Here is a 23,146-nt window from a genome sequence, read left to right on the forward strand (position 1 = left end):
CTTCTCGATTTCACTATCTTGTGCAACTAGATTTGATGGATTTCCTCGTGTCATGCACAGTACCTTGAAAAATCAATAAAGATAGAGAAAGTTAAGCTCAAAAAGAAGTAAGGCAAAAGAAAAGAAGAAATAAAAGAAAAGAGAAAAAAAAATGGTTAGAGCAATAAGCTAGAAGTTTCCTAGAATTCCTTAAGTCCCCGGTAACGGCACCAAAAACTTGATTGTGTGCCCGCAAGTGCACGGGATCGCCAAGTAATACCCTGTGAGTGACACAGGGGTCGTAGTATTCCACGGAGCTAAGGAGCTCCTATTACTCCTCCATAACTTATTTTCTAACCTTACAACTCAAACATGTTCTTACTCTAGTACGTGCAATAACGTAATTAAGAATACTAGTATAGCAGCCCCACAACAAGCAAGAAAATCACAAGAGCAATAATGATAAGAATAGGCCTAGGGATGAGGATTCCCAAGAGGGATTCATCATGTGTAAAGGATGCATAAGAATAGATGACATGGGTGATTTAGGCCGACGGACCTCAACAATAGCTCAACCCTGATTTCTCGGTAGTCAAACCCTAATCCCATACAAATGATGACAAGGATTTCTCCTTAGTCATATTCCTATGATTGCATTAAGTACATGGAGATCACAAAATAAAGACGCACTTAACCTAAGTTCATCCTCATGGTTCGGAGGGGCAACCTACATCCTATTTATCGGCATGTTGGTCAAGGATCTCCCCTTTTAGCTCAATGATGATCTAGTACACGTGAGTAGGTCACGTCTACGTATACAACTCAAATAAGAACTAAGGATTTCTCCGTATTATAGTTCTAGGCATGAAACAACATGAGCTAAACCACAAATCACACCAATGCATTCCAAATAAATGTGAACCATCCAAAATACATGATGAACCCCCCCAAGGTTTACCTACATCCGGTGGCCTTGGGGGTCTAGTGTGCCACCATACAAATAAATGTCTCAAACACAACAAAAGCAAGAAGTAAATGCATAAATGGCACTCCCTAGTCCGAATGATGAAGGTGAGGGAGAATGCCGGCCGAATGACGATTCTTCTAGCCCTAAAGGTGCCGAATGCTTCTCCTCCCTTGATGATGAAGCTTCCCTTTGAAGTTCAAGGCCTTGATCTTCCCAAGCTTCAAGCCTCCCAAGAATATGATGTCTTCGTTTCTCTCCTTCCTCCCAAGTGGTGCCTGTAAGAACCCTCAAAGTCTCCCCCAAAAAGTCCCCTTTTCTTTCCCCAAAAATGCTTTTATACCCCTCATCATCAATACCAAGATCCCTCAATCCTGGGGGGAATCCCAACCTCAATGAGGACCACATTGAGGTGGTATACTGGCTCAATGAGGACCTCATTGAGCTCCTCATTGACACTGTTCAGGGCAAGAAAACTCCTCAAATGCACTCCAAATAGTATCCATACTGGCTCAACGAGCACCTCATTGAGCCAGTATGCCTTCAATCAATCAACTTCCTTTGTGCTATAGTGATCATCCCGGGCTCTATACCAGGTAGCATTGAGGCCGTATGCCATGATTCGATTTCTATCTTAGAAACTCTCCAGGTGCTACAGTGGTAGCTACAATGATCTTACTACAGTGTCGGTGCTGCAGTACCACTACTACAGTACTTCAGCTACAACACTTTGGCTACAGTGAATACGCTACATTACCGCGACCTGGTTTTTTCTCTTTTTCGCCCAAATTGTATCTTCGTGTCCTCCATCGCGTTCTCGTGCCCTGCAAAGCAAATAATACACGAATAAGCACAAAATGGGCATCAGTTCTTATACAAATACATGCTAGAAGCAACAAATATATATACGAAAATATGTACATTTAGACACTTATAAGTTAGAAAGCATAATAGAGGCTTTTGCACTTGAAACGATTGTCCTAGGCGGAATAATATCCGGGTACCCAATTTATCGTTGATTGCCTCCCCTATCTTTTACTTGCGCCTCCTTTATCTTTCCTTATTTTCATTTGCATAGAGTTTGTTTTCACATCACTATCAACATATTTTCATTCTAGTTACATAGCAACCTTAGTGGTTGTAAGCACTATTCCCTGTGGATTCGACTACCCTCTCACCTGGGTATTATTACTTCGACACCTGTGGACTTGTGGTTAATAAGTGCTTTAGTAGACATATTTTTATATATGTTTTACATGCATTGAGCATCATTTTTACTGTGATTTATGTCTCATATTATGTATTTGGTGTTCTTTTATGCATATAGGTTGTGAATGCCTTGAAGAGTAAAAAGGATGCAAAGATATGCTATAAAGACACAATGTTGGGAGTTCTTGTTCAATTCAAGGACCAAGACACGAGAGCAGTTCATAAACGTGGAGATGTGTGCCAACTTCCAAGAAGATTCAAGTCAATTCACTATTTGGAAGGGCAAAAAGGCAACCACATCTTCATATTCCTTCTCTTTGTGAAGATTGCAAGACCTCTCAAAGATACGTCGATGAAGAAAAGTTTTATAGCCTACCACATGGACGTGTGCCCGGACATGTGGCCTTAAGAGAAGAGTGTTCGGATCACGTTTTGTGAAAAGTACTATAGCAATTTCACTGTAGTAGTACTGTAGCCCATGCGGGCGCGTGGAAAATCCACACGGGCGTGTTAGGGCACGTGACAGACACGATCTAAGGCCTGTAAATAGCCATTTTGCCTTATTCTTTCTCATCTTTTGTGCGACTCTTGAGGGGTAAGACGGCTAGGGTTTGGAGAGGAGGTCTTTGCGGCTTTGGAGGCGCTTCGTCCTAACTCTGATCGATTCCTCCTACGTCATAGCATCAAGGAAGCCACTGGTGAACCTAGCTTCGGAGTGGGTCCTTCAAGACGTTGAAGCTCTCCATCAAGGCCATCAGTTCATATATAAGGGGGTTTATTTCTATGGTTTTAATGTACTTTTATTCATTGATGATCTGTTTTGTATGTTGCTCCATGGAGAGCTAAAACCCTAGAGGGTATTTGGGCTTGTGAACCCTAGGATTCTCATCTTTTGTGGATTTGCTTAGTGTTTTTATTTAATCCGAGTTTGATTTAGTTTTAATCTTGTATTCTCATTGCTTGCTTGTTTAATTAATCCTTGTGGTTGATTGGATTTGCATGATTTGTTACTTTGATGTGAGAAAGGTCTCCATCAGAGTTAGAACTTCAAGGTTAAAGAGGGTTGAGAGGGTGAGTCATGAGATAGTGGAGTGTCCCCTCTCCCTTCCGATTGAGTGTATTCTATCTCCGTTCCCTAAGCTCTATGCAACCATATTTGGTGTGAGGCGTGAGATTGAGAGATTTCTCCCCCGGGACCTTGTAGGGGGTTAGGATCCTTTGCCGGGAATTAGGGTTGGATCAATCTTTAGGAATCGGATACACCTCTTGGAATCCCTAGAGTGCTTTGCGGTCATATGTGGTGTGAGGTGTTGAGATTGAGCGATTTCTCCACCGGGACCTCGTAGGGGACTAGTATCGGTGATCGGGAGGCCGGATCCGATTATATTTGGATTTCCACGACTTAACTTACTCATCATAGAAACACTTTGCTTATTCGGCACCTAATACCTGAATCCTAGGGGGAGCATTGCCCGAATACCCCACTTTTACTGATTGAGATCTCCATCCATTTAACCCTTGCATATTCGTCTCCGGTATTCATTTCTTCGCACATTAGATCACCACACCTTTCCCTTTATCATTAGGTTAGAAAGTAGAGAAGAAGTTATTACTAGTAACCCTGTTCCCTGTGGATTCGACTACTCACTCACCAGGGTAATTATTACTTCGACACCCGTGCACTTGTGGTTTACCCCATATTCGGACACGTGTCAAGTTTTTGGCGCCGTTGCCGGGGAACAGGATACTAGGAACGCTAGGACTTTGTTGCTCTAGTGACTTATCTTTTTTCTTTATTTTGTCTATTCCACACTTTCTTTTTCTTCCATCATTCTCATCGATTTTTATTTTGTTTTTATCTATTTCACTCTATCTTCTTCCACCATTCTATTTTGTTTTATTTTGTCTTATTTACTTTTCCTTGCGTGGAACTTGAATGATGATTAATCCAGTTGTAGAATTATATTTTCAGGTTGATGCTCTCACTAGAAAAATTGATCAATTTATCAATGTTCAACAACAACACAATCCATATCGCATCAACTATCATCCAAATCAAAGACCTATCCAAACCTCTTGTGGGATATTGATGGACAACAATGGGAAGCACCTCAACAAGAACTTCAATGGGATGAGAAAGTTGAAGAAGATGTACTTCGGTTGGAAAGAGTGTTACTGAGATTTATTGAAGCAACCGATGCCCGTTTCCAAAATATTGAGGCCACATTAAGTTGTCACGATGTCTCCATCAAAAACATTGAGCATCAATTAGGACAGATCTTGGACATGCTTGCTAAGGAAAAAGAAGAATTTGAACAAGCAAGGCAAGTGTATCCGGGACATGATGAGGCCATGAGCACAATTGAAGAAGTTGGGCAAATTGACTACATTGGGGCAGGAAATGAAAAGCAAGAAGTTGAATATCATTTTGAGATTTTGGATTGTGTGACTGAAGATTGTGCTTGTGAGTGAGAAAATTGAGTACATTGGATTGTGCTTGTGACTGAAGATTGTGCTTGTGAGCCCGAGTTAGCTCCCTCCCTAGAGGCGATGCAGGCCTTTAGAGCCTTTAGCTCCCTCCCTAGAGGCGATGCAGACCTGTTCAGAGTTCAGAGACTTCATGAGCTTTTGGAGCATGTATGGAGGTTTTCTACCGACTATTCAGCCACCTGTATCAACACCACCCCAAATGCAGTCAATTCCCCTAGTCCCTACAGATGACAGTAGGTCTAGCCAGAGTTTGTTCCTATCTAAGCTTCTAAAGGAAGCCTGACAGTTAGCCTGTAGTTCCTTTGATGGCACGAGCGATGCCATGGTGGCCAAAGAGTGGCTAAAGTGGGTCATAGCTACTTTTGATGATATGGTTCAAGAGGAAGAGTTGAGGCTCAAGGTCGCTACGAGGTTACTTGAGGGTAGAGCCAGAGTTTGGTGGGAAAGTCTAAAAATCTGTTCCTGTGCTGTTTTGAGTTGGTCAGATTTTCAAAGGAAGTTTAACGAGGAGTACTACACCTGTTTCCATAGAGACAAGAAAAGGTAGGAGTTCATGTAGTTGAACCAAGGTAGCAGATCTGCGACAGAGTATGAGACAGAATTAAAGGACCTAGCAAACTTTATACCCGAACTGGTAGGTTCTGATGAAGTTCTGTGTTCAAAGTTTGAGGCCGAATTAAACCTCAGATTCCGGGAGAGGATGTCAGTCACAGGAAACCAAACCTTTAAGGAAGTAGTACAATTGGCCCTTCGAGCAAAAAAGTTGGTTATAGAAGGCAGACAAATCTGAGAAAGCATCAGTAAGAGAAGAGGTGCAGAAATGAGTCAAATCTCAAAGAAGAACAGAGGTGAGAGTTTGTCTAGTGGTACACCTTCAGTTGGTTTCTTCAGGGTTCCATCGGCCCAGACCAGTGGACATCAGAGTTCAGTACCTTCAGGCAGTGTGACAGGTACAGGATAAGCAGGAACTATGAGATAGTGTTTGAATTGTCATATGTTCCATGAAGGACGGTGTCAAGAACCGCGCAGATGTTATCATTGTGGACAAACGGATCACATTAGAACGCAGTGTCCACTATTGACTTGTGGGGACCCTGCTCCAGGACTTAATCTAGGTCATCCTACTCAGTCTAGAAGTTCATAGCCTGCGGCTCAAGCACAGACCACTGCTACTAGATCCGTAGTAGCGAGCAACACCCCTCAGTCAGGAGGATCACGCTCACAGACTAGATCTCAAACCAGGATCTTTGCCCTAACTAATGAAGAGCCCAAGTGTGAAGCGGACACGATCACAGGTACAATATCTATCTTTTTGTTTAATGCATGTGAATTGTTAGACTCTGAGTCATATAGGTTTTTTGTCAGGTAGGAAGGAAATTTTCGAGGGCGAAATTTTCTTAAAGGGGGTAGAGTATTATAACCAGTTTTTACTTTAGATTGAACTAGCCAATTTCTATATATTTTTCAGCCCAATACTGTAGCGGTCTGGTTCTATAGTAGTCTGGTTCTGTAGCGGTTGGGTTCTGTAGCAGCTCGGTCTTGTAGTGGCCTCTTACTGTAGCAATCAGTTACTTTAGCAGCACGAATTTTTTCTCTAAAAGCCTTTCTTCCTTTGTTCTTCTTCTTCCCTAGTTTGGCTGAACCCTTCTCTCATCCTAGAATTTTTTCGGCCATCTTTTCTGGCGAACCAAGTGTCCTTTCCCTTCCTAACTCACTCTTGAACTTGGTAAGCTTGGATTTAATGTTTTATGCCGTATTTTCTTCTTGTATTTCCTTGTTTTTAGATTTTTTTTTAAAAACCTAGATTTCTCCATGGATTTAGTTGTTTAATTGCTGAAATTGAAGCCATTGACTTGTTGTTCATGTATGAGAATGTTTGTGAAGAAATTTCTTGAATTGGTGTTGTAAATTGGGAGAAAATCATAGAATAAGGGCCGGTTTTACTGTAGCAAATTCGAGACTACTGTAGCACCGGCAATTTTTAGTTGTTTCTTTGATTTCTTTGGACTAGAGTGAAGCTAAAACCCTCAGGAATTCATTGGTAATCTTTAGATCTAGCTTTGAGCTAACCCTAGGATCGAATTGGGGTTCTTTGTTAGAAAACTTAGGGTTTTCCGTGTGTGTTTTGTTTTATTTGCTAATTATTGTTTTGTTTTGTTATACTTTGGCAAGGAGAAGTCTTGGCTCAAGGCAAAGATTTAGCCAAAGAGTAGCTAGCGAGGAAGACAAATCGCCAACTTGGTCAGTGGAATTGTTGAGCATAGCTTTAATTAGAAGAATGCCAATAGTTAGAGATGAATATACATATATATATATATACATATCATGTTTTAAGTAAGTTTTATTGATTTATACTTGTTTGGTATTTTGGTGAATTATAGTTATTATTGAGAAATTCATGGATGTCTCATTTGGCTTTTGATTTGTTATTGTTGGATTTTTGATTGATATATATATATATCCAGGAGTTTGTGAAATCCTTATTTTGTATGAAACTTGAGATTTGTCGTGGAAATCATTGATTTTGTGAAATCTAAGGCTTGAAACTTATTTTAAATGGTTGAAAGGAAATGGTTACCATGTTGTTTCTTGTGTGGGATTTGTAAATTAAATTGTGTTAAAAGCTTGAGCTTTCCTTGTGTTTTATCTTATCCACGTACAATGGTCGAGCTATTGTTGATTGATGAATATGGATGACTTTTATACTCCAAGTGGAGTTGTGTTTATTGTGGTAACTGTATGGTGATACTGTGCGAAGGTTTAGAGAGTTTTCTAGACCACATTATGCTGGGTGAGTTTTGGGTATTGTGCTGATTCATTAAAACCATGTTTTGTGGTTTTGGTGTTGTAAACACTAGTTGGGGTAAAAATGGTTTTCTTGGTATTATTATGTTATTTTAATCCTTTTGAAGACTTCTATTATATGTATTAATGTTTCTAAACTAGTATTGTTTTGGTAAATCTTTTATTTTGATGTTTTATTAATGTTATTATTGTTGGTTTATTTTCTGCTAAAGTTTTGCTAACCTCCCTTCACTGAGTAACTTGAGTTACTCATCCCTCTTTCTTCCTCCCAGTCTATTGCAGGTATTAAGTGTGACTGTGTGGCAGCGTAGTGGGTATTTGCTACTGTTCTATCTTCTGTTATATTTCCTTCAGTTCATGTATGTTGTTGTTGTCATGGAACATATTATAAGCCATATGGATCCACTAGTGTGTAGAAAACTTTGTTGCATGGTTTACTATCTAAATAACTCTTAAACTTTCATGTACTAGTATTTCTTACTGTTGTTAGCGTTGTTTCCTTGTGTATTTGTGAACCTCTATATTTTCTGTATCCTATAGTTGTTGTTGCTGTTGTTGTAGTTGTTGTTGTAGTTGTTGTTGTTGTTGTTGTTGTAGTAGTAGTAGTAGTAGTAGTAGTAGTAGTAGTAGTAGTAGTAGTAGTAGTAGTAGTAGTAGTTGTTGTTGTTGTTGTTGTTGTAGTAGTAGTAGTAGTAGTAGTAGTAGTTGTTGTTGTTGTTGTTGTTGTTGTTGTTGTTGTTGTTGCTACTATTATCGAATTCTAGGTGTATTAATCAGCCTTGCGGCGTCCAGAGGGTTGAGTGGCGGGGTATCCCTCCTCGGGATTACTACGGCGATTGTCATGTCCCATGGGCCCACGGGTCGGGGCGTGATGTCATCCCTTAGTCCATTCACTCTACTATGCCCACAAAGAACTCTTGGAATATGGAGGTAGATAAATCACATCGGAGGAGAAAGGGGACGCTCCGCTACCTCTCAACTCACCCTCTCAACCCTCTCCAACCTTGCTTTGTCTAACCCTCATGGAGTGTCACTCATCCACAAAGGTTACCAAGATGGTCTCTCAACTTTAGTGTCCCTCTAAGGGAGAAATCATTCAACAAATATTCAAGATTATAACTCAATTAGAAACATCAATTAAGGGAAGCATAATAAAAGGTCAATGAAACAAAAACATCCTAGTGTTTACAAAATACAAGTACCCACTAGGGGGTTTAGCTCTCCATTTAGAAAGATACAATCAATAATGAAATTGAAAGTAAAATCCATGAAATCCAAAGAAAAACCCCCTCGGTATTCTTGTCTATGGTCTTGTGAAGTGGCCTCGTCCTCTCCAAAGGTCCTTTTGTCAAGCGTAGGGAACACCTCGTCGAATTGGTGCCAACGATAGCTCTTCCAACAACTATCTTGCAAGAGAATCACGGTGTTGAAGCCGGAGAACCACTCCAAAAGCCTTGCAAAAATACCTCTAAACCCTATCCGTCGGCCTCTCGAAAGATGGAGAAACGATGAGAAAAAAATGATGCTGAAATCAGGCTGAAAAAAGGGCTTTAAATAGGCTGGAATCGAGCATCTACACAGGCCTTTGGATGTTCCACACACCCGTGTGGATTCTGTGGAATTCTAATTTGTGGATGGCTGTAAACAATAACTACTACAGTGAATTGCTGCAGTTACCTTCTACAGTACCCCTGCCAAAAACACTCCCAAATTAACTTTTCATGTAGGCAATGTAAATGGGCACACGTTTATGCCGTAGATTGTGTTGCTTCTTTAATAAACCGGTTTATTGGTGAAGATCTTGCTATCATTACACAAGTTGGGATAGGCAAATGTAACTGCCTTTGTGCCCCTCCAACAAATTGTAATGGCTTGAATACAAGGAGGTTGGCACACATTCACGTATCTTAGAGCCCCCCTTGTATCTTTGTGTTTGTTGCTTCCAAGATTCACCCAAATAGTGCGTTCACGATCTACTTTTGGCTTCTTTTCTTAATACTTAGCTTCACAACCCTACATGCGCAAAAGAACACAGAAACACATGTATTAGAGCTTAAACCTGATAAAAGTCTTGCTCATCATAAGGAAAGAATACTTCGCATTCTTAACACACAAGCACTTATCAAACTCTCCCAGACTTAAGCTTTTGCTTGTCCTCAAGCAAAAATAAAACATTGAAGTATAGAAGAAGGAAATATTGAAAGTGCTTGGCCTTAGGTTCACCAAAGCATTCAAGGAGAGCATTCTACAAGTAAGGGAAGTTTCAACACTAAATAAAAAAAAATTAATGCTCTAGCTAAAAACTCGAATAAAAAAGGACAACAAACCCGAAATCGTGTATGTATGTGTAAACTCACTCAATTCAACCCAAAGTATACTCCTCAAAGTTCTAAGTATAAGTGACTTATTTATCTATAAAACATAACAAAATAAAAAGATGGTAGTAGCTTTAGACATCCTCTAAGGTAGCTCTTTCTAAAGCGGCAGCTAAGGTAGCTTTCACATTTTCATGGTGCTAGCTCTTTCTACCGGGGTGGTAGCTTTCACTCATCCCATGAGATAACTCTTTCTCTCATTAGGGCATAACTAGTAGCTTCATACTTCATAGGTGGTAGCTCTTTCCACCCAAAATGCACAACTAAATAATAAATCTTTTTTTAGCAAAATAATACAATAAACAAAACTAATTATTCCCTTAAACAATGAACTTGAGTTTCCAAAAGAGTTTTAAGAGTGAGTAGGGCAAAAAGTATCAATCAGACAAAAATTCCTAGAAATTTAAAAACAAACTAGAGCATGAAAACATTCAATGTTAAAATTCTCCTAAACACGAGAATACAATCATTGCAACTAAGGTGAACTGCCATTGGCTACGTCAACATGTATGTCAATCAAAATTTATATAAAGGACATGTGCAACGTGAACTCCCCCACACTTAAGATGTACATTGCCCTCAATGTACACATGCAAGCATAAAATAAAGTAAATAAATCAAGTATATATGTGGAAGTTGTAATTGAAACAATACTCCCCTTACTTCTAGTGTTGCGTTTGATGGAGCTAAATCCTTGGGAGTAAAGTTCTAATGGGTTGTGAAGCACACACGGCCCACATTGGCTGTGTCCATGACTAATACTCATTTTCCATACTGATAAGACCATATGTACGCATACACAAGGGGGTTCAGTGAAGCTCAATAAAAACAAAAACAACTCGAGTATATATAAAAGATAGAGTAATGAACTACAACTCAAGACAAACATAAAAGATAAACTCAGAAGGAAGATCCTTTCTGAGTAGTGCAGGTCTAACAACAATACAAAATAAAACAAAAATTATAAGAAAGAAATAAGATATGCATCATGTGTTAATGTCATCTGCTTTCACTCCTCAACTACTACTGGTGCTGGAATAGGTGATGGTGGTGCCAGAGATGCCTGAGGGGTCCTTGGTTGTAGGACAAATGATGAGGCGATTTCTCGCTCTAAAATCTACTGTAAAGTATCAAAATGTTCCATGAACTCAGTGTACTGCATAGCCTGTGTTGCCCGAACCTCAGTGATCTTAGTAAGTAGCACCCCCACCACATTCTCGAGCCTCTCAAAATGATCATAGGCTCAAGACGGTGAAAACATGCATACTGGGGGTGGCTCCTCTATCACAGGAGGTGCCTCGGTCTCCATCGATGTCGGCGGAGGCTTAAGAGCGGGTTGAGAAGCCACGGCATCATCACCCTCACCCTCGACTATCTCTGGAGCGGCCGTAATCAAAGTATATACTCTGGACTAGACCCTGTGAACCATCCCCATCAGCCTCACTGTCTTTATGCTCAGGGGAACAGGTATACTCACCTTCTCGGCCCTTCAAATCACATCCAGGAGACCCATGCCCATGACTAGTCTCGTGATATATGGGCTTGAGAAAATGACTCATGCTCTTACATACTGACTCTGGTGGCACATATACTCAGCCAGAATGTACCCCAGATGAATCGGTTCTCTCTGCACCATGGAATACAGGTATAGTAGCTCCTGTCTGCTCAGTTCTCCTGTGCTATCACCAAGCCCGTTTAGTGATCGACTAAGAATGACGTGGATGCATCTGTATGCTGACCGAGAAAGGCAAGTAGCCTTGGATACTCCTGGCTCATACTGCCTCTCCCCACAAATTGTCCTATATGCTCTCTAGGGTGTCAAACTACCGGGGTAATTTGTGGGTAATCGATCTTATTCCTCTGTATCTGTGTGAACCTCATCATACAAGCCTAGATAGATGGAGAACAGCGTAACAATCATCCTGTAATGATGACTGAGTGCTCTGAACTGTATAGCATCGACATTGTCGAATCTCGAGTAAGTTCAGTCAAACTCAAAGGATGAAAGTACCTCTAAAGTGAGCTAACGAATAGCTAGTTCTCGGATAGACAATAGACACCTCTAGCTAACCATAGACAACATCTCTTCAATCTTATCTACCATGTCTTCTACTGACTGAACTTCCTTGAGAATGCTCATGTCCGAAAATCAGGTTTGACCAAACTTGAGATTAGATAGCCGCTCAAACTGAGCCTGATGCTCGGGAACAGCAAACTCCATGTGATCCGACTCAGGAGAATGCTCACATGGACGCTTGTTAGCTTGCTTCTTCGACAGGGGCTATTCCTGTAAGATTTGAAAAGAAATTTGACCAAGAATACTCAAATTAAATCGCTCTTGAGGTGCACCACTTCTCTTGTATGGCAGAGTGTATCATCTTGGGGTGCACCAGTTCTCTTGTGAAGAAGAAAGATGGTTCTTTTCAGATTATGTATAGATTATCGGTAATTGAACAAGGTGACCATCAAGAACAAGTATCCTTTACCAAGATGATTGGTTTGATTAGTTGCATGGGCCAAGAGTGTTTTCGAAGATTAACCTTTGGTCGGGTTAACATCAGTTGAAGATTACGGAGAGTGATGTGCCAAAGACAGTGTTTCGTACGCGATATAGGCATTATAAATTTTTGGTCATGCCATTCGGGTTGACTAATGTCCCAGCCGCTTTCATGGACTTGATGTACAGAGTCTTTAGACCATATCATGACAAGTTTGTGATTATTTTCATCTATGATATTTGGATCTACTTAGTACCTAAAGAAGAGTATGCACAGTATTTGTGTACAACATTACAGATCCTTCAAGAAAAGAGATTGTATGCAAAATTTTCCCAGTGCGTGCTTTGGTTATAGGAAATGTTCCTTCTTGGATATGTGGTACCTGAAAAAAAAAGGAATTTATGTGGACCGGAGGAAGGTTGAAGCAAACATTAATTGCGGTGAGAAATGTGAGAAGAGTTCACTAGAGTGGAAAAGCTGCCAAACTTCAATGCCAGTGCTTATATTGCCTACCAGTGGTAAAGAGTTTGTAGTGTTCAGTGATGTTTCACGACAGGATCTCGGTTGTGTATTGATGCAAGATGGAGAGAGATACTTGATTTAAACTGATCATAAAAGTTTAAAGTATTTGTTCACTCATAAAGAGTTAAAGTTGAGGCAGCGTAGATGGCTGGAGTTGATCAAGGATTATGATTTGGTGATTTACTACCCTCTAGTTCTTCGGGACATGGATGTCAAAATTAAGATTGAGCCAAAAGGGGTTCTGTTGGCAACTTTTGTGGTAAGACCGTCGTTACTTGAGCAGATTCAAGAAACTCATAGAGCATATGAAGAGTTAATGAAAGAACTCAAAGGTTATATAAAGATAAACCTAGCGAATTTGGGCTTCGAAGTAATGATATCATTGTATTTCGGGGAAGGATTTGTATTCCAAAGGATACAACACTTAGAAGTGCTATTTTAGAAGAAGCACACTCCTTAGTCTAAGCAGTACATCAAAGAAGTACTAAGATGCATCGTATGATCAGGGAGAATTCATGGTGATCTAGAATGAATTGCAAGATTGTAGATTTGTAACATGATACTTAGTGTGCCATCAAGTAAAAGCCGAGCATTAACAACCAGCGAGATTCTTACAACCTTCGCCTGTCGCAGAGTGGAATTGGTAGCATATTACTATGGATTTAGTGGTTAATTGTAGTGTACTCTTCATGGGCATGATTATGTGTGTGTCATTATGGAACATTTGTCGAAATCAGCCCATTTTCTGGCCATTCATCCCTACTATTCCTTGGAAAGATTAGCGAGGCCATTTATAAGCGAAGTGGTTAAACTCCACAGAGTACATGTTTTAATTGTGCCAAATTATGATCCGAGGTTCATATCTCAATTTTAGCCAAAGTTTCATCAGGCTTTGGGGACCACTGTGAGACTCAGTGTTGCATACAATCCTCAGACAGATGGCTAATCAGAGTGTACAATCCATATAGTTGACGAGATGTTGAAGGCTTGTGTTCTCGATTTCCAGGGATGTTGGGACAAGAATTTACCTCTTATGGAATTTGCTTACAACAATAATCTGAATGTAAGTATTGCTATGGCTCCTTACGAAGCTTTTTATGGATGTAAGTGCCGAACACCTCTTTGTTGGGGTGAAGTCGGTGAAAGAAAGCTGCAAAGTGTGGAATTGATTGAAGAAACCACAGGAAAAGTGAAGATGGTTCAAGACAGGTTAAAGTGGCCCAAGGTCTAGAAAAGAGCCATGCGGACAACAGGAGAAGAGATTTAGAGTTTCAAGTGGGTGATAGAGCTTTCCTGAAGACATCACCTTGGAAAAGGGTAATATGATTTCGTAGCAGGAGAAAGTTAAATCCTCGCTATATTGGCCCATTCTTGATACTTGAAAGAATTGGGCCAGTGGCCTATATACTAGAATTGCAGCTAGAGTTAGAGACGATCCATAATGTTTTCTATGTCTCATTATTGAAGAAGTATGTACCAGAGCTGTCACATACACTTAAAACAAGCATAGTGGAACTTTAAGAAGATTTGACATTTGAAATGAGATCTGTTGTATCCTTTATTGGATAGAAAAAGTGCTTTGAGGAAAGGTGGTGCCAGTAGTAGAGGTTCTATAGAAAAGTGATCGGATTAAAACTAAATACAAAAAATCATTGCTCTAGCTAAAAACTAAAATAACAAAGAACAACAAACCCGAAATTGTGAAAGTGTGTAAACTCACTCAAGTCAACCAAACGTATACTCCTCAAAGTTCTAAGTTAGAAGGACTTATTTATTTACAAAACAAAGCAAAGAGATGGTAGTAGCTTCACACATCCTCTAAGGTAGCCCTTTCTGAAATGGCCGCTAAGGTGGCTTTCACACTTTCGAGGTGGTCGCTCTTTCTACCGGGGTAGTAGCTTTTACTCATCCTATGAGATAGCTCTTTTTCTCATTAGGGCATAACTAGTATCCGACTTATGAGAGTAGCTTCATATTTCATAGGCGGTAGCTCTTTCCACCCAAACGCACAACCAAAACAAGTATATATTTTCCTCTTTTTTCTTTTCATTCATCCTTTTTTCAGCAAAAATAATACAAGACACAAAACTAACTAGTCCCTTAAACATCGAACTTGAGTTTCCAAAAAAGGTTTAATGAGCGAGTAGTGCAACAAGTGTCAATCGGGCAAATATTTCTAAAATTCAAGTAAAAACTAGATCATGAGAACATTCAATGTTAAAAATTCTCCTAACTTAAGAATACAACCATTACAACTAAGGTGAACCCCCATTGACTATGTGAGAAATCAAAAACATATGTGGAGGTTGGCAATTGAATTCACACTTAAGATGTACATTGCCCTCAATGTACGCATGCAAGTGCAATAGTATATTAATCAATCAAAAACATATGTGGAGGTTGGCAATTGAAACAATACACTCCTGAACTCCTAATGGTACCTTTGATAGAGCTATGTTTCTTGAGGGTTGACTTCCAATGGGTTGTGGAGCACACATGGTTATGTAAATATCACATTGACCGTGTGTATGACTAGTCTTTAATTTCCGTACTCACAAGACCACCTGCATGTATACACAAGGGGGTTCAGTACAGCTTAACAAAAACAAAAATAACTCAAGTATATAAAGATAAAGCAATGAAATACAACTCAAGACAACGAAAATAAAAGATAAACTTAGAAGCAAGATCCTTTCTAAGTGATACAAGTTCAAAATAAAATGCAGATATAAAATATGAAAACATAAAGAAATAAATTAAAGACGCATCAAGCTTCAGTGTCGGGCTCGGTCGCCTCTACTGCTGGTGTTGGTGCTGGTGCTGGTGAAATAAATGGATCAACTACCGTTGGAACTGGTGATGATGGTGGTGGAGATGCTTAAGGGGTCGGTGAAGCTCTGGCATCATGATGAATGGTGAAGGTACATCTTGCTCTAATAACTGCTGTAAAATGTCGAGACGGGACATCACCTAAGTATGGTTCACGGCCTGTGTCACCCAAACCTCAGCAACCTCAGTTTGTAGCACCCCCATTGCACTCTCGAGCCCCTCAAAATGATCATAGGCTCGAGAAGAAGATAGAATGTGCACTGGAGATGGCTCCTATGCAGTGGACGTTGCCTCGCTCTCCATCTGCTTCGGCTGCGGCTCTTACGAAGGCTTGAGACCCCTCTGCTGTGTCACCCTCTGCCTTGGTTATCTCAGGTGGGAGTGTGATAATCACATATACCCCTGGTCTGTACCTCCGGACCATCCCCATCAATCTTATAGTCTCTATGCCAAGAGGAGATGGTATAATAACCTTCTCAGCTCCCCTGATAGCGTCTAATAAGCCCATCCCCATGATGAGTCTAGCGATGTAGAAACTTGAGAACAGAATGCCGACTCTGGTATACTGACCATGGTGATGCCGGTACTCAGCCCCGATATGCCCCAGATGAATCAACTACCGTTGCACCATCGAATACAGATATAATAGCTCCTGCCGGCTAAGGACTTCAGTATTGTTACTATGACCATTCACCGACCTGCTCAAAATGGCATGAAGGTGACGATATGCTGGTCAGGAAAGATACACGGCCTTCAACAAGTCTGGCTCGGACTGCCCTTGTCCGCTTAAGGCTCTATACACTCTCTGCGTGGTTAAAATGCTAGGATAGTCCGTCGATACTAAGTGTACTCCTCTGTGTCCATGAATGCCTCATCATACAGTCCAAGTCGGACCGAAAACTAGGAGTCACTTATAATGAAATGTTGTCCAAATGCTCTAAACAGGATAGTGTCGATGCTCAAGAAGTAGTTATAAGAGCTATCAAGCTCAAATGATGCGAGGACCTCCAGTGTAAGCGTATGAATCGCTAGTTCACGAATAAACAATAACTAGCGCCAACTGTCGATGGCCAACAACTCCTCAGTCTCATCAATGATCTCGTCTCCTCGCTGAACCTTTCTTAATGCACTCAACTATGGGAATCTTGACTGTCCAAACTTGAGTTTTACTAATCATTCAAAATGAGCCTTATGCTCAGGAATTGCAAACTCTAAGTACTTAGGCTCGAGGGAATCCTCCCTGGGACGCTTCCCGGCTTGCTTCTTTGTTTTGGGTGCCATATTTGCAAGAATTGAAGAAGAATTAATAAAATAAGTTCACAAAAACATTACTGCAGAAATCCATAGGCCGTGTGGAAATTCCACACGCCCGTGTGAATACCCGGGGAGTGAAAGACGTACGGTCACTATGTAAAAATACAAAAATACATCTAAAATTCATTTCTAAACTCATTCTAAAGCATGCACCAACCATTTAACATGGAAATGAAGCAACATTCTCTAGTTTAATCAAAATAAATCAAGATTGGCAATGAAAAGAAGGAAATGAGGGTTTACCGACAAAATGAAGATGAAAAGCTTAGAAGCGGAATGAAAACATGAGTAAAATTCATCTAAAATGATGGTGAGAGGTCGGGAGAGTGTGAAGATATGTTTTCTGAGTGTTTGGGAGTGTGAAAATGAAAAAGGTTCAATAGATTTATAAAGCAAATCGCAGCCCTTTGAGTTCTGTACACCCACACGGGCATGTGGAAATTACCCACGCCCGTGTGACTCCACAGGATAGCTTCACAGGGGCAGACACATGCCCCTGTATATTCTCAGGATAACACTTTTTACCTCTAAACGCACCCACACGGGTGTGTGGAAATTTTCAATACCCGTGTACCTAACCCGCAAGGGCACCCACATGCCCATGTGGCTTCTCTATCCATCCGAGAAATTTCTCTAAGTGTTTCACATGCCCGTTAAGAAATTTCACATGGCAGTAGATCTTCAAAAGGGCCACTCACAGACGCACTCACACATCCTTGTGTCTTCTCAGGATATAAGAGAACTTCTCTAAAAAGTTTTACATGGTCGTGTGGAAATTACCCACGCTCGTGTGTAATTCACAGGATCATTGACAAGGCAGACAAATGCCCCTGTGTCTTTTCAGATTTCAGTGCTAATACATATGCATTTCTCTTACTTTGGTGCATGTAGGGTTGTGGAGCCAAATATGTAAGAAAGAAGCTAATGTAGATCGTGAACACACTATTTGATGCAATCTTGGAAGGAACAAATGCGAAGACACCAGTTGGATTCAAAGATACATGAATGTGTTCCAACCTCCGTGTATCCAAACAATCACATGAGTTGTAGGGGCACAATGGCAGTCACATTTACGTATTCCAACTCGTGCAATGATAGAAAGATCTTCACTAGTGAGTCTGTTTATTGAAGAAACAATGTGATCTACGGCATAAACGTGTTCCCGTTTATGTTACCATGATGAAAAATGTGGAATCGGGAGCATTTTGGTGGGGTACTATGGTAGGTTACTATAGAAAAACTGTAGCTGTTAGTATTCATAGCCCACAGAAAATCAAGATTCCAGAGAATCCACACACTAGTGTGGAATTTCAACAGGGGTGTGTGGAACATCTACAGGGCTATGTGGATGCCCAATTCAAACCTATTTAAAGCCATGATTTAGCCCGATTCGAGAATCCTTTTTTCCATCTTTTTTCCAAATCTTGAGAGGCTTGCTGCTAGGGTTTAGAGAGGTATTGGTAAGGATTTTGGAGTGGTTCTACATCTTTGACACCTTCTTTCTCTTGGAAGATAGCTATTGGGGGAGGTCTCATCGGCACCGATCAGGTGAGGTATGCCCTAGGTTTAACAAAGGGACATTTGGATGGGACGAGGCTACTCCACAAGACCATCAACACGACTACCGAGGGACTTTTCTTATGGATTACTTGTTTTTACTTTCAATTTTACTATTGATTGTATCTTGCTCCATGGAAAGGTAAACCCCTAGTGGGTACTTGGATTTGTGAATGCTAGGATGTATTTGTTTCATTAATCTTTTATTATGCTTTCCTTAATTGATGTTTTAAATTGAGTTCTAATCTTGAATGCTTGTTAAATGATTTCTCCCATAGAGTGAAACTAGGGTTAAGAGTCCATCTTAGTAGCCTTTGTGGATGAGTGACACACCATGAGCGCTAGACAAAGCTAGATTGGAGAGGGTCGAGAGGGTGAGTCGAGAGGTAGCAGAGCGGCCCCTTTCCATTCCGATGTGATTTATCCTGCCACTATTTCCATCTTGCTAAAGGATGAACTCTATTAGGACTTAGTTGTGTGAGTGACAGAGTGAAGCGTTGAAGTGAACTTTAGTATCTGGGGCTTAATTGTGTAACTAGGGCCTTTCGCCTGGACCAAAGGATTAGGTCTACATATAGAAATAGGGTTTATCACTTGGAATCTCTAGAGCTTCTTGTGACTTTGTACAGTGTAAGATGTTGAGACTGATCAATTTCTCCGCCTGGCCATAGTGTAGAGTTAGTCACGATTGACCTTAGGTTTGGGACCGTGTATCTTAGGATATCCATGACTCATTGAGCATTAGTTAGGAAGCATAATAGATGGTTTTGCAGTTGAAGCAATAATCCTAGTTGGAACAATATTCGAGTACCCTACTTCTTATCGATTGCCTTTCCTCTCAGTTATGTGTGCCTCTCTTTCTTATTTTTTTATTTTATCTACATTGCATCTTATCAACACAATCATTGTTTCATCTTCACTTGGTTAAGTAGCAATCTGGTGTTTCTATTCCATATTCTATGTAGATATGATACCCCACTCACATGGGATTTATTACTTTGACAAACCCATGCACTGTGGGTCACACGCAAGGGGTGTGTCAGTGACCATCACAGGGTCATTCAAAGGGGCATTCACACGCCCTTGTGTCTTCACGGGATGGAGAAGTTGAGCTCTGAATAGAAACACACGCTTGTGTGGAAATTCCACACGGCTGTGTGTCTTCTCTGGATGACTTATAAAAATTTATAGGCTCTACAGAAAATTTTTGCACACTAATACACATACAAAGGCTGCATTTATTATAAAAACTGACCAGAGAATGAATGAAAAACACACTCAAACAACCAAGAAGCTTCACCAAATATAATTAAGCACATGAAAACACCAATAATCTACAAGAGAAACACAGCAATAGCATGTAAAAGAAATCAAGATACCAACACTCAAGCACTTATACATGCACTAAACTTAAACCTAGAAAAATAGTAAAGACTTGGGTTACCTCCCAAGAAACGCTTGTTTAATGTTACTAAGCTTGACATGCCTATTCTTACCTCATGGAGGCTCATAGATGAATGTTTCCCTCTTACCCATAACCTGAAGCATGATGAACATAATCTTTTCAAGGTAGAGGGGGAGTTATCGAGCATGTTACCACACAAAGATTCGTCAACCTTACTCCGTTCTTGTACATCCCCAATAGCCTTGGGATGTTTCTTGTGATATTTTCTTGCGTGCTTCATCTTTTCAATTATCTTCTTCATGATCCCTGGGGCAGGTTGCACCTTGTTCTCTAGACCAAGCATCAAAACTTCTTCACACTCCACTTCTTGGTCTAGAAACCCCTCATACGGGTCTAGACACATCATTTCCTGCACATATTCATCTATTAGTTCATCAGTAGTGCCGAGAAAGTAAAGAGTATCACTAAAGTCAAGAGAATGTCTCATGGCTTCGGCGAGGCGATACGTAAGCTCGTCATCCCCAACTCGTAAATTCAACTCCCTGCCGTCCATGTCTATAAGAGCCTTGGTAGTACGCAAGAATGGCCTCCTAAGAATCAACGGAACATCAACATCCTTGCCAACATCCAACACTATAAAGTCCACAGAAAATATGTACTTGTCAACCTTCATAAGTAGATCTTCGATGATTCTCCTCGGATGCCTTACCATTCGGTCCACCAATTGAACTGTCATCCGAGTAGGCCTAGGCTCTCCTAGGCCAATACCTTTTTTTTTTGCCCAAATTACCAATGTTGCATGAAATGATAAAGCTTCCGGGGTCTTTTTTCTTGTTTGGCATATTCTTTTGAGACACCGCCGAACATGAAACATCTAAGATCACAGATGCACTCTCCTCCAATTTTCTCTTGTTGGTCAAGAGGTCCTTGACAAACTTTGCATAGCGAGGCATTTCAGACAATGCCATGAAAAAAGGAATGTTGATGTGCAACTGCTTGAATAGACCCAAGAACTTCTTGTATTGCTTATCATTTTGGTCGTTCTTCAATCTTGAGGGATAAGGGATTCTTGGCTTGTAAGGTGGGTGTACCACCTCCTTCTGTTTCACTCTTTCCACGACCTCCATGACCCTGGGCACTTCAACATTGGTCTTCTCGCTCAGAAGTCTACCCTTAACCTCATGACCATTTCTCAAAGTGATAGCCATCACAAGTTCTCTCGGATTAGTTTTGGTGTTACTAGGTAAGCTTCCTTATGATATCTCTGATAATGACTTCACAATTTGCCCCACTTGATTCTCTAAATTATCCAATGACGTCGTGTGGTTGCGAAGTGTTGTTCCACCAACTGAAACCTTGTATTCGATGATTGGATGAACTTGGTCAAAGCTTTCTCTAGGTCGGCCATCCGGGTCTCCAAGCCTGAAACTCGATTCTCCATGTTTGGGGCTTGTTGTTGTTGTTGGAAACTTGGTGGTGCCATGGCCTTCTGTTGCCCTTGATTATTCTATGAAAGATTAAGGTGGCTCCTCCAACCCGGATTGTAGGTCTTGCTATATGGATTGCCTTGGCTTCTCATTGCATTATCCACAAAATCTATTTGTTCTACCGAGGATGAACACCAATAGAAATTGGGCAATCGGATGAAGCATGACTTCCCCCACACCCAATGCAATTAGTTAGGGCCGCCACTCTAGGAGATGTTAAAGTATCTAACTTCTTGCTCAGTGACTCAACCTGGGCAGGCAATGAAGTAACTGCATCAATCTCATGAAGTCTGGCTACCTTTTTTTCTGTCTCTTATATTCCACTGGTACCTGTTTATGGTGATTTCTTCAATGAGATATCGGGCTTCTTCAGGGGTCTTGCTTCCTACGGTATCTCCTACTACTTCATCAAGTAACTGCCTTATGCTTGGGTTTAACCCATTATAAAAAGTCTGAATGATCATCCACTCGGGGAACCCATGTTGAGGACATTTCCGTAAGAGCCCCTTAAACCTATCCTATCTCTCAAAAAGAGACACCAATTCTATTTGCAAAAAGGAAGATATTCCATTCCTAAGCTTCACAGATTTTCTAGGAGGGAAATATCAGGTAAGAAAAGCTTCTACCATCTCCTTCCAAGTAGTAATTGATGCTCTAGGTAATGAATGTAGCCACTACTTTACTTTCCCCTTCAAGGAAAATTGGAAGGTCCTCAATCTGATAGAATCATCCATAACTCCATTAATCTTAAGAATGTCACACACTTCGAAGAAGTTCTTGATGTGGTTGTTCAGATTCTCATTGGCCAAACCATTAAACTGTGCTGACTGCTGTATTATCTGTATTAATGCTAGCTTTTGCTCAAAATTCTAAGTAGTAATCGATGGCCGCACAATACTATACTATGTGCCCAAAATTACGGGACTAGCAAAATTTGAGAGTGTCCTCTGCTGCTCATTCTGTTCTGCCATATTATTTGACCATTCATCTTCTACCTCTGCTTGGTTTGATTATTCTTGTACAGGTTCTTTTCCCCTTATTTGAAGTGTTCGTTCAAGTTGAGGATCACCTTCAACCAATGTCAAAGGGTTTCCTCGGGTTATAACCTGGAGCTGCAACCAAATAAAGAAAAACAGTCTACCAACTGGTGGGTTTCTTCTAAGTCTTATTCCCTATTGCACCTCCTGCGGCGGCATCTAGAAGTTGTCTCGTAATTGGATTAATGATCATTCATTCGGGGAAACCATGCTGTGGACACTTCTGCAAAAGGTCCTCGATTCGCTACCATGTCTCAAACAAAGATTCAAGCTCCATCTGAACAAACAACGATATTTCATTACGAAGCTTCACCGATTTCCCCGAAGGAAAGTACCTTGCAAATAAAGCTTCAACCATTTCATTCCATGTCGTGATGGATGCTCGTGGTAAAGAATATAGCCACTACTTTGCTCTTCCTTTTAGAGAGAATGGAAAAGCCCTCAATCTTATAGCATCATTCGTAACACCATTAATCTTTAGCAAGTTACAAACTTCCAAGAAGTTTTCAATATGGTTGTTTAGATCTACATCGGCCAAAACATTGAACTGAGCCGACTACTGCATCATTTGGTTGAATACTGGCTTTAGCTAAAAGTTCAGAGCTATAATCAGGGGCCGCACAATGCTAGATTGTCTCCCCAATACTGATGGTCTGGCGTAATCAGAAAGTGTTC

At 40.6% G+C, this 23,146-nt stretch overlaps 2 non-coding genes across 2 annotated transcripts; both read left to right on the forward strand.

Annotated features, from left to right (window-relative positions):
* The first annotated feature begins 21,908 nt into the window (after positions 1 to 21,908).
* Positions 21,909 to 22,015, forward strand: LOC120254958. Its single transcript, XR_005534838.1, has one exon. It is a non-coding gene; the product is annotated as a small nucleolar RNA R71 (small nucleolar RNA).
* Positions 22,016 to 22,674: 659 nt separating this feature from the next.
* LOC120254962 lies at positions 22,675 to 22,781 on the forward strand. Its single transcript, XR_005534841.1, has one exon. It is a non-coding gene; the product is annotated as a small nucleolar RNA R71 (small nucleolar RNA).
* Positions 22,782 to 23,146: the final 365 nt, after the last annotated feature.

The sequence above is a fragment of the Dioscorea cayenensis genome, unplaced genomic scaffold (genome assembly GCF_009730915.1).
Source record: "Dioscorea cayenensis subsp. rotundata cultivar TDr96_F1 unplaced genomic scaffold, TDr96_F1_v2_PseudoChromosome.rev07_lg8_w22 25.fasta BLBR01000770.1, whole genome shotgun sequence".
Taxonomy (NCBI): Eukaryota; Viridiplantae; Streptophyta; class Magnoliopsida; order Dioscoreales; family Dioscoreaceae; genus Dioscorea; species Dioscorea cayenensis.